The sequence below is a fragment of the Polypterus senegalus genome, chromosome 10 (genome assembly GCF_016835505.1).
Source record: "Polypterus senegalus isolate Bchr_013 chromosome 10, ASM1683550v1, whole genome shotgun sequence".
In the NCBI taxonomy this organism is placed as follows: domain Eukaryota; kingdom Metazoa; phylum Chordata; class Cladistia; order Polypteriformes; family Polypteridae; genus Polypterus; species Polypterus senegalus.
This window is the reverse complement of record NC_053163.1, coordinates 125,008,017-125,020,805: the sequence shown is the minus strand read 5'-3', so window position 1 is coordinate 125,020,805 and position 12,789 is coordinate 125,008,017.

Genomic DNA, 12,789 nt, shown 5'->3' with positions numbered 1-12,789 from the left:
TCTCCATATTATGACACACTATAAGGCACCACTGCGCACATTACTGTGTCTTCTCCTGTTAGCAACCGACCTTATCCTAGCTGAGGATCTGCACATTTCTAATGATTTTGTTTTTTTTCCCAGTAGAGATCTTTATTTAATTACTAAATGACAGGCAGATTCATGCAGAATTAATGTGTGAAAATGCTTTCAAACAAGAACTAAACACCTTTCTTTTTGAGTGAATGGCACAAATTTTACTGGAAGTGCAACTCAATTTATTTTTCAAGGGGAACATTGAGTTTTGCTGCAAATTCAATTTTGCGCGAATCGTTTCACTCATCAGTAATTACAGCGATCCATGACTATGATTTTTCTGCTTCTGGCGTGAAGACATCATTTGTGGATGTCTGTATGAGTGCAGTGTGCATCGCTTCTACATGACCAGCCTTAAACAAATTTGGCATCTCAAATGTAATAATTCCACTGGTTTTGAACAGTTAGCAGGCACTTCCATATTACTGGATGCAATTTCTGTTTTTTTTTTTTCCAGTGACTTTTCAAATCCAGTAAAGGTTGTACAAAATAAAAAGGTCTGCGTATTTAATTTGAAATATTTTTCAGTGTTTCTAAATAGTTCTGGTCTGCCCTCATTTTATATTGATTCTGGAGAGGTTTTTTTTGTCTGTGCAGTCTGGCTTTGTTTTTAAAGCAGTCGCATGATTGTCTAATTGTGTGCAATTAGGCCAAGTTCATGCAGGGGGTCCAGTGCACTTATGAAAGTCTGATGGGTTTCCGCTTTGCAGTATGTTGTTTTGTTGCTAATTTTGGGCATTTTTGACTTCTGGCTTTGGCTCACCATTTTCCAAGTGTGGAAGAAGTCCTGCAATCCAGGACTCCACAATCCTCTGGGCGCTCCCTGACAGTGGCCACAGGCCCAACTGGGTTGATCCCACAGCCCTGATGCAGACCAGGGCAGCTGCCCTCTCGTGGTCCAGGGGAGGTTTTGGTCCCTCTCCCGGTCCTTCCTGGCATTCCAGCTGTCTGCCACACTATCTAGCTAGCTTGCCATTTCTCCCGCTAATCTGGTTTCTTGGCAGCAGTCTAAGCAAAGATGCTCAGATGTCCTTTTTCCCTGCCAACACCTCCAGGTGGATACCCGGGTGTTCCCAGGCCACCTGGGAGATAACCTCTCCAGTATGTTTCAAGTTAGCCCTGAGGCCTCCTCCCAGTTGGACAAGCCTGAAACACCTCCACAGGAAGTCGTCCGGAGTGCATCCTAATCAGACGCCTGAATGATTTCAAATTAAATTTGTTTTTTTTTTCTTCTGCATTTTAATTTTAAGATCAGCGATGGTAAAGTTATTAGTACTACTGCCTTGCCTCACCCCCAGCCCACACCTTTAATGCTGCCATGAGAGGTTCTAGCAGCCTCTTTGATAACTGGATAGATAGATTAAATTATTTATATTGTTTTCTGACTTTGAAACAAATGATTGTGCATGTATGGCTTTCTTATTTGTTTGTTGCTATTACTTTCTTCTGCTTTAAGGCGTTTTGACACCATCCATTTGGAGCAGCCATTTTCAGCACTGGAGTGATTTCTGCGTAGTCCAGTTCATTTAGGTAGCTGTGAACATGCCAACTGCACACTAGTGTGGTACCAAGTGAACCCTGCAGCAGCCCATGTGAAGAATGAATATGTCCAACACGGGACAATCTAACTACAAGAAACACTGGGCATTATGGAAAATATTTGTGTGCCCTTTGGTTGCTACACTGCAGTTTTTCTGCAATAATCTCAGCACAAAAGTAAATCCACAAATGCATACAAACTCATATAAAACACAAGAACCAATCAATCAGATCAGTCCTAGCATCTGAGAGCAGCCTCAGAGTCTCCCTGTCTCTCTCACAATCGCATAGCAGACAAACAAAAAGGTTTAAATTAACTTGTAATGGGGTGGATCAAACCACCAACAGAGTTAGTGAGAAACAAATGCCCTGTGATCTGCACCAGAAAAGTGATAAGTACAGGTGGGTGTCCTGTCAATCTGATCGCAGGCATGATGCAGGCACTGGAAACACGTTACCTTTGATACCATTGTTATACTACATGTTTCTTTATGTCACTGTATCTGGACAAAACTGTTATGAGTTTTATTCACACGTGCATGTTAACTGTGGCACACAGGGGCTCAGCAGTTAGAATTGCTAGCCAAGCATTGGATTAGATAGCCTAAGACAACTGGAGGCTTGTATAGTCAGCTTAAACAGAGGATAGTGTATTCCTGTCCTCTATCAGCACAAATCTTCTTTCCTCATTGGGAGAATGAGAATCGGCATGTAAGCACTATGATATGTCTGTATTTTGTGGAAGAGGAATTCAGCCCTTGTTTGGAGACAGAGAAGACCAGCAAATGAAGCAAGACATTATAAAAACTCTGGACAGTGGCCAGACCCTTCGAGGCTGTGTCGACACAAAGAGTTGTCGAAAAACCTCCCAGCGTGGGGACGGAGAAAATGGCTGACTGTGTTGATCCAGATTCCCACCTGGATAAAAGTCTGTCCATATGCCTCCCCATCTGTAACCGCGTAAAACGTCAGTAAATGTAAGCTAAAGATATTTTGTCTCATGTGATTTTTGTACCGCCGTAATCACTATGGGAGGGATATCGCCTTTTCTGGTATATTATGATATTGTTTAATTATTTAATAAGCCACAATATTAAAAGAACACATTTCCAAGAGAGCTAATGCCTCTGCAGGAAACAACCATGTAGTGAATATTAAAGAAACATACCAAAGTGAACATTATTAATATTAACACCTATTTATAGGCCACTTTAGAACACATCATCCACCTGAAGCTAAGCATGTTCGGTCCCAGATTAAGATATCAAGATGATGGCCTGCTTACAATTCAGAGGATTACTGAAATAACAGTGGGAGGCTGAGCTTTTAGCTTGAATGGGAGACCATTTAGGAAAAACTTGGGTTGTGGCTGGAAGAGGTTTTGGTGACACCAGCAGGGGGCACTTATCCTGTGGTCTGAATGTGGATCCCAATGCCAATGCCACTGCAATGATTGGGACACAGTGCTATAAAAATAGCACTGTACTTCAGAGGAGACATAAAACCGAGGTCCTGACTTTTTGTTGTCATGAAAGAACCCTGGGCATCCTTTGTAAAGAGTTGGGTGCTTCCTGAGGTCCTGGCTAAATTGCCCACCACGGCCTAGTCATTCTGCCCCCCTAATCATCACTAATTGGCTATCTCTCTCACCCCTTCACCACCTAACAGCTAATTTGTGGTGAGCGTAATGGTGCAATAATGGTTGCCATCGCATCATCCAGGTGGATGCTACACATTAGTGGTGGCTGAAGCGGCTCCACACTCACTGAAGCGCTTGGAGTAGTGAGAACAGCGCTATATTTTTATTCTATGTTCATTAATGTTCTCTTATTTTAATTTTTACTTTCTCTTTTTTCTCTTTCTTCATCATGTAAAGCACTTTGAGCTACATTATTTGTATGAAAATGTGCTATATAAATAAATGTTGTTGTTGTTGTATATAAATGTAAAGAATTATTATTATATTATCCATAATAGATAAATAATTTAAAGTGTAAATTTCTATCCCCGTTTGTCCAACGAGTTTACCTTGTTGCCTGAGGGCATAGGTATAAAAGGTAGTGTAACATATGAAGGTTAAAAGTATGGGATTTGAGACATTTTGTTTTAATGTCTACACAATAAAGAGCATAAAAGGGATCACCTGGGAATCTATACAATGAAACGGGAATGGAATTGTACTAACTAGAGACTGAACCAAAGTTACTAATCGTCTCCTGATCTGACATAAAGCAAACGGACTACAAGCATGAAAACGCCTTCAGAGGTGTAAACTTGTGCCAGTTGTTCTGTACGCGGTGAGAAGTGCCATCACAAAAATAAATTCAATTAGATTATTTATTAGTTGTTGTCCTGTGTCTTCATACAATAAGCGCAGTGTTTTTGCCACTATGAGGAAAAGAAATAGGAAATTTGAAACAGGTGAGGGTCAAAAACCAGGAAAAAAATAAAATGCCAAAATACTCAACTCCAAAATGTAAAAAAAAATTAAAAAGAAAAAGCCAGGTCTAGACTCCCAAAAATATTTAAATTGCTAAACGCACACACTAAGGTTTTTCTTTTCAGAATTCACAAATTTGAATGCTGCTTGATAGGTAGTATGTTTCAATCTTCAAAAGCCGTGACCTGATGATGACACTCGTAACTTATGTAACTTATGTAACCAAAACTATTGGAAGACAACAGAATGGTCGCATTTCCAAACAAAAACTAAAAGCAAAATGTGACTGAGAAAATATAAATAAAAAACAGTAAATGATAAAAGTAATCTCAAAATGAAAATAAACTTTGTAAAAAGCACAAAATTTGAATCTAGACCAGGGGTCTCCAACACGTTGCTTGTGAGCTACCGGTAGCTCGCAACCCCTTTCCAAGTAGCCTGTCAAAGGGTTAATGAATCCTACATAAATTTGAAACTTGATTAATAAAATTTAGGGGTGGGCGGTCTTTCTAAAAAATCATATCACGATCCCTTTAACACAAAATCCCGATCCACAATCTGAATTGCAATCTATCTTTTCAATGTGGCATACACTTAAGAGAATATCCGGACTCAAACTCATCAAGATCTAAGTAACACTTTATTTTAAATATCAAACAAAGTTGAATTCAATTGTTCTCTCGTTTGCTAGCTAAGCGGAGTTAAGGAACACACCCTGAAGCTGGCGAGTGAGTGAGGAAGGCCCCTCTCCTCAGCCCACTGCCTTTTTCTTGGATTTGCGCAAATAAATCGGTACCACAAGCGAAATATAATACACAGTGAAATGAGAGAAGTTGCAAATTCAACCGGAATGTTCAAGCAGTTTATAGAAAAAACCTGATCTAAATCTGTTAAGTATTCTCTCGTGAAAAGTGGACAGACAGACAGACATTTGATTTTATATATTATATATTAGTAAATCTTGAAAATAATGTGAAGTTAAAGTCTCAACAGCATTCTCAGCATTTCTGGAGCTTAGCAAAGCCAGATAATTATAAGAACCTTGACCAAGCAGCTCTGAAAATGTCTGCTTTGTTTGGGTCTACATGCCTCTGTCAGTCTGACATGAATGTCATGAAAAGTTTCGAACAAGACTGACAGATGAACATTTAAATTACTCCATAAGAGTGAACCTAAATGTGTGTGGTGACCAGCCCGGACACAGACAGGCGGACACATTGACGTCACCCAACACATATTTATTATACATTATGTACAGTTCTAAGTGCACCACAAACCCCCAAAGTCCCCCAAAGTTCAGACCAACTCAAATGCCTTACTCTTCCAGCAATCTTCCACCGGCACTCCCCAGTGTGGCGGAAGTGCCGGCTGCGCACCTGGAAGCACTCCGGGTGTCCCTGCTTCTCTTCCCCCCAGCACTTCCAGGTGTGGCAGAAGTGCTGAGGTCCAGGGCTCCCAAGGCATCAGGGCGCCCCCTGGCAGTGACCACGGGCCCCTGCAGGGTTGAGCTTCAAAGCCCTGTACCCATGGTCCCCATAGCAACCAGGGTGGTCACCCCCACGTGGTCTGAGGTGGGTGTAAGCCCTCTTCCGGCCTTCCGGCCACCTGCGACAGTGGCTACACTCCATCATACACCTCTCTTGTTGACTCCATGCAGTGCCAGTCATCTAACTAAAAAACACATCACACATGCAACTGGACGTACTCTTGTGAAGTGAAAAAGTGACATGTAACGAAATGACAAATGAAAAAGTCATATCTGTGTATTTGGAATCACATTTTTTGTTTTGACAGCATTCATGTTTTAATTCAATAGTGTGAGATACACTAGAAAATGCATACAGACATACAAAATGCACTTGCAGGTGAACCAAATATTTTTTGTGATGTTTTAATGCAAAATGTGAGCTGTGGACACCAACATTTTGTAAATGTTCAGGCAAAACAAGTTTATTCAGTTTGTTCGGGTTGAAATAACCTATGAGAAGAAACGTTAGAAAACATGAGTAGCTCTCAACCATTTTCATTTTGTAAAAGTAGCTCTCAGGGGAAAAAAGGTTGAAGAACCCTGATCTAGACATTCTAAATTCTCAGAATCATAACACACCATGAACAATCCACTGTACCAGATAGGTTTGTTCTTGCTTTATAAAGTCATTTATGTCTCTCAAACAGATTCTATAAATATGCAATATAATAATCCTTTACATTTATATAGCACCTTCTCACTACTTAATGCACTTTGCAGACTCCACGCAGGGAGGACTTGGGATGTAAGCCACATTCTTCTTACTGCGAGGCAGCAGCACTACCGATGTGCCACTGTGTTCACTAATGAGCCAACATTCCTGCACTCGGCCAAAATCCTCCAGCAGTCAATATACAATATACAACTAGTGATATAACTAACATGTTTTAGTACAATATTACATTTTTATCTTGAATTTTTGAACTTCACTGCTACCTGTACCTTATACTGTGAGGCACAACTCATCAGCATTTGATGTTGGGCCCAGTGCTGCCAGGACAGGCTGTGACCCGCCGCCTTGACCCAGAATTGAATAAGGCAGCTTTGAGAATACAATGTTATGTTGTTCATAAATAAATAACTCAGTAGAAGTGACATCGTTAAAACAATATAGCAGGAGAGCCCCCCCAGCAGAAAAGCATAATTACAGGACGTTTGTTTCCGGCTGCCAGCTAAACTTATTTAGCTGAGAGTGAACAATACTAGTCTGCAAAGGGAGAACTTGGCCCTGGAAACAATAACAAATCTGCTGCTCTTAGATAACAGGAGTCAGTTCCAAGAAGAGAATGTGGAGCTCAGGCTCCTTTGTTACCATATTGAGATAATAAATCTGGTGGGAAATGAAGAATCCTTTCCTTGAGGCTTTCTTCTTCATGGTTTTCCCATCAATCTCTCTATGTCCTATGCAGAATTCATATTAATTAATTTATATTAGTCTTCAGCATCTAGATTTTCAAACTCATAATCTTCTGTGTTACTTATTTAGACCATGAAATTGGAGAGCCTTAATCAATGGATAGTTAAATCTGTAATTGGACTTCAGATATCAGGGTATCAAATATGACTGAAGGCAACACATGGTACAGACCAATTCTAAATAGTTATTTTTTTTGCAGATTTTTTGCAAATTGCAGCATTTTAATGTATACAGTATGTAATATAACATCGACATTTACATCTTCACATTAAGGAAATTCAGTCAAGGGGAAAATGAATTGCTGAACTCAAGTTCACCATGTACCCTCAGATGGGACAAAGTCAAGAGGCAGTGTTTAAAATAGTATAAAGGTAAATTAATCGCAAGTTCCTTTTGATAAATTATTAACTTGTAATGTAATTGGCATCTTTACATAAAAGTGCATTTCCAAACCTTCTCTTTTTCTCTTAATCCTTCTTGCTCCTGTCGAAGCATAAGGCCTTTACTGCAAGACTCCATCTGTCTCTGACTTGGGCTGCCTACTTTTTCCACTCCAGGACATTCCAATGGTTTTCCAATCTGTCAGTATAGTTCTTCTCCAGGTCAGAGCTGGTATCTCTCTCCTCCTCTTTCAATTAGAACCATCTAGACAAGAACAGGCCATTCATCCCAACAAAGCTCACCAGTCGTATCCACCTAATTCTTCCAAAATAACATCAAGGCATGGCATGAAATGTTATTTTGTTCTTTGGGAAAGGCAATTCAGAGAGAGATCTCCTTCCAGGTAGGTTTGGTGTGCAATGGGTGTCAAAAATGAGGTAAATACAACACAAAAAACAGAACACAAGTCATCCTCTTCACAGAGCTAGACGGCCAATCTATCATTACCACCTCAGAAATACAATACAGCCGTACAAATTACTTTGTTCTTACACTGCGCTCCTCACCAAGGGCAGGCACAGAGTACTGCAAAATGCGAAAATCAATTATACCACTCACAAATTAAAGAGCTATCACACAATAGGATACAGATTTGTTCAAATATTGTACATCAAAAGAAAAGTAGATACTAATTAACATAAATGAAAAATAATATGTCCATCAGCTTATTGTAGAACAATAGCCAGATTGTAGAAGAGGAGTCAGACAAGCCAGGCACAGTTGGAACCCTGGAGACCTCAGCCAATAAGCTGCCTCCCCTATTGGCCATTCCACAGTTGAGTCAGTTCTGGGACAGCCAATCAAATGAAAGGACCCTTCTACTCTATGAATTCAGTGCTCCTCTATCTGAAATGACTTTTTCATAGGCAGGCACACAACCTGGCAATAGAACGGTGGCACCAAGTGCTACATGTGAGTTCTGAGAAGAGAAATAGGATAGGCGAGCGTTAATAACAAATTATAAATACTAGTACTTATGCTTTCATACTAATGACTAACAACAGAGATGCAGTATGCTCAGCTAACCAGCAGCTCTAGTCAGGGTATGCTAAATTGAAGTAGTGAGTCTTCAGTCAGGATTTGAGACTGAAGGGGCATCTCTTATAGCAGCATGCAGACTGTGATCCTGTAGCTGAAAGCTCGGCCTACCGCTGTAATTTCATTAATCCTTGGAATCATAAGCAGGCCAGCATCTCGAGATCTTAACGTGCACTCTGTAAGTAATGATAAGTTCAGATAAGTAAGCAGGATTTTTTTCGTTTAAGGCTTTATATGTCAAAAGGAGGATTTTGAGATTTGCCCTAAACTTTAACTTTGAGCCAGTGTAAGGACCTAGGAACTGGAGTTATGTCTTTTAACTGAATGTGAATTAACTGAAAGCTATATAAAGAACAATTTGAACATCCAGTGAACAATGTATTGCAGAAGTAAATCCAACTAGAAATAAATACCTGAATTAATTTCTTAGTTTCCTGCATGTTAACAAAATGCCTTGATTTTCCAGAACTTTAAGATGGAAAGGACTTGATTTGGACAGTTTTGCACTGTGTGCTTTTAAAAACATGATATTGTTAAAAATAATGTATTCATTTTTCAAACCATTTTATAATATAAAGTTGCACGAGGCAGGAGTCTACCAGGAAGAACCAGCAGTGGACATGACTTCAGTCCACCATAGGACATGTTCATTCCTACACTGCTGTGACAGGACCTGTCAGTGAAACCACTTCATCAGTGATAACTAAAATCTGCTTACTTCGATACCCATCTTCACAGTCATCAGGGTAGGCTGGTAGGCTGTCTCTTCTGCTATGGCAGACGTGGCACTGACTGCTTGGTGACATCACTACACTTCTCCAGTTTTCCCCAATGAAAGCCATCTCATCCAACCCAATGTACATCTTATGAGAGGTAGGAGCTTTTGGTTTCCGGCTTTACAATTCTTAGAGACAGGGTCTTTGGTGAGAGATTTGGGCTTGGACAGTTATATCCATGCCATTTAATGATTGTCGAGAGGACATGTTTAACTTCATAGTACCTGGACAGTGTTCTGGTACAGTCAGATATCCTTGAGTGTGTTAATACACAAAACTCAGATACATCAGACAACTATCAGTACAGTATGTTAAAGAGATAAGACATTCATTATTAAAGCACAGTAAGAGAAACCAGACTAAATAAAATGGCAAACTTGGAATAGACAACACCATCATCCAAAATGTTTTGGAAAGAACTTTCCCACATTGCTATCTCCTAAATTTCGTCATTAAATTTGTAGTACTAGGGTGTTGTACCGTGTCAGTCATTATGAATGTAGTGAGAAGTCAAGCAAAATGTCAACTTTTATTGGCTAACTAAAAAGATTACAATATGCAAGTTTTCGAGGCAACTCAGGCTTCTTCTTCAGGCAAGATATAATAAATGTCATTAAATCTGAAAATAAAGGAGATGTTTGCAGGACCCTTGTATTGGCCATCCTCATCATGTTCCCAGGTAGGCAGTTTGACCAGTCAGATTTCCCACCTACTGATCTTCAACTCTGAACACTAAAAGGAGTAGGGCTACACTATAACTCTAAATGTTTTAGCAACAAGATTCCCAAAATGTTACATACTTACTTAATGTCAGCATATGCATCTTTCCCTCTAGTTTGAAAACAATGCCACTTCTTATCTGCAAATGTAGTGTACTTTGTAAAAATAAACTTTATTTATTTATTTAACGGGCAGTGTTATCAAGTACAGCAATGCATATTTCAGTTAACACCAGGAGCCAGGAGAAGGATGAAGGTCTTGTGCTTCTTTTTCTCTGTTACAGACTGGGACATTGAAGAAAGCTCTAGTTCTTCACTGATTGTTGGTCAGGCATGTTAATAAGAATTGCAGTGTTCTGTGTACAATATAAAATTGAAGTTGATTTCATTAAACATTAAGAGATGGACATTTGTATGCTCAACCACTGATGTTACAGAGCAAAATATGATTGTTATTCTTTTAGCAGTTTTTTTTTTACTCTAAATTTTAAGCTAGGTTTTATCGCCAGTATTTACTCAGTATGCAATGCCTGTCTTGGTGTTTTCTCTATCAGATCAAAATTTCCAAGTCACATTGAACATTTGCATCAGAAAATACAAAATGTACTTGCTCTTTGTCTACACTCCTGTGCAAACATGGCTCAGAGTTGCACAAAGTAAAAAAAATAACAACAACAACATTTATTTATATAGCACATTTTCATACACGATGAAGAAAGGAAAAATATATATAAGAATATAATTAGGCAATACTAATTTAAAAAAAAATAAAGTAAGGTCCAATGGCCAGGGAGGACAAAAAAAAACAAAAAATAGGGTTGGAGGAAAAACAAAATCTGCAAGGGTTCTGAGGCCACGAGACCACCCAGCCCCTCACTGGGCATTCTACCTAACATGGTTAGCCAGGGTTTTCAGGCTTCACGTATAAGAATCAGATGATGATGGTTATGTGGACCGCTGGCCTTCAAGCAGTCAATCTAGAGACTGCATGGTGTTTTGATCAGGTGGTGGTGGTAGACCTCGCCCAATAGACCACCCACAGCTCCTGGGCAATGTAAAGTATTATATAAGATTGAACTTGCCAGTCTAATAATACACCAGATCCTTTTATTCATGGCTCCCAAGCATTTCTGGTCTTTTTGAATGTGATAGAAAGGGAAATCTATGCAGGCGTTAAGAAAATCAAACAAAAAAAGTGTGTATGTTGTGATTGTGGCTCAGCGTTTCATGCAGCTGCCTCATAGGTGCAGACACTTGAGTTTCTTCTCCTGGAAGAGTTACAGTTACAGTGAAGAGTTTGCATGTTCTCCCTCAGTCTGTGTTTTATCTTGTTATTAGATCACCTGTGGTGTGAACATAACAAGAAAGGTACCAATATAACCTCTTTGGTTCTTTTTGTAATGGGGATACTAAGAAATGTCAGAACTAGCTATGTAACTGTTACCTTTAATTTCTTATCTGTCTCATTGCCCTTATGGTATCCCAAATATCCATCTTAGGGACCTCTAATGGTAGGCTTCTCACTGACTGGCACTGTGTTTTATTTTCATTTCTTTACTTCAACCAAGTTTACCATCAGTAGAAAATTACACAAAGCATCCTTTGTGACCTTAAGGCACCTCAACTAGACAAGAAATGATCAATCCAGCACTCAGCTACACTAGTAATCAATGTTCGGACAGAAATATTGAGTTTAATCTTTTAATTAAAAATTATATGCATCTGCATGATATCCAGTAGTAGCAAATACAAACAATACAAAGAAATAAACAACCTGGGTGGCTTCATGCTGTCTTCACACAGTCTTCATTAAGTCCCATTTAGCCCAGTTCCTTAGTTATTAATCTATACTAATAAAAGGCAAAGCCCTCACTGACTCGCTCACTCACTCACTGACTCATCACTAATTCTCCAAGTTCCCGTGTAGGTAGAAGGCTGAAATTTGGCAGGCTCATTCCTTACAGCTTACTTACAAAAGTTGGGCAGGTTTCATTTCGAAATTCTACGCGTAATGGTCATAACTGGAAGCTATTTTTCTCCATATAATGTAATTGGACGTTAGCTCGATGGCCGTGGGGGGCGGAGCTACGTGTGACATCATCACGCCTCCCACGTAATCACGTCAACTGACTGTGACCGCAGTACGTAGAAAAGAAGGAAGAGCTCCCAAAGAGCGCTGAAGAAAAACACTGAATACTTTATTCGCGAGATACAAGTTTAATGAGAAGACACGAGGTATAAATGAGACTTTGGATCACTTTGTAACGGAGTTAAAATTGCTGTAGCGAGAAACTTTTAAGTGCCGGGTCTTAGCTAACATTAAATAAAGCCGTGGACATCGTAACATCACACAAGAGAGCAGCTCACGTGAACTGACTGAACGCAGTAGGAGCGATCACTTCCATGCATCAAACCTGTTCAAAAAATGCATTACACAATTGACAAGGTAGGAAAAGAATATGCTCCGAGCTGAGCTCCACAGCTAATGCGGTCTTGCGGAAGCAACTTCGTCACGCTGCCACCAAATACTCACAGAAAAATCCACAAGTTAATACACATGTGTCTCTGGAGTTTCTCCACACTCAATGTATTCCTCGCATCCCCTTTTTACCCTCTGATATCCAATTTCAATTCAGATGCCTCCATTTCCAGTAAGGCTCTGCTGCACGATGACAAGTGATAAGTCTCAGGGATAGATCCTACAAAATGATGCCATTGATTTCAGGCAAGATTGCTTTTCTCCTGGACAACTATACGTTGCATTCTCAAGAGTGAGTTCGCGCAGCTTCGTCATATTACAACGGAGTGCAGCCAGA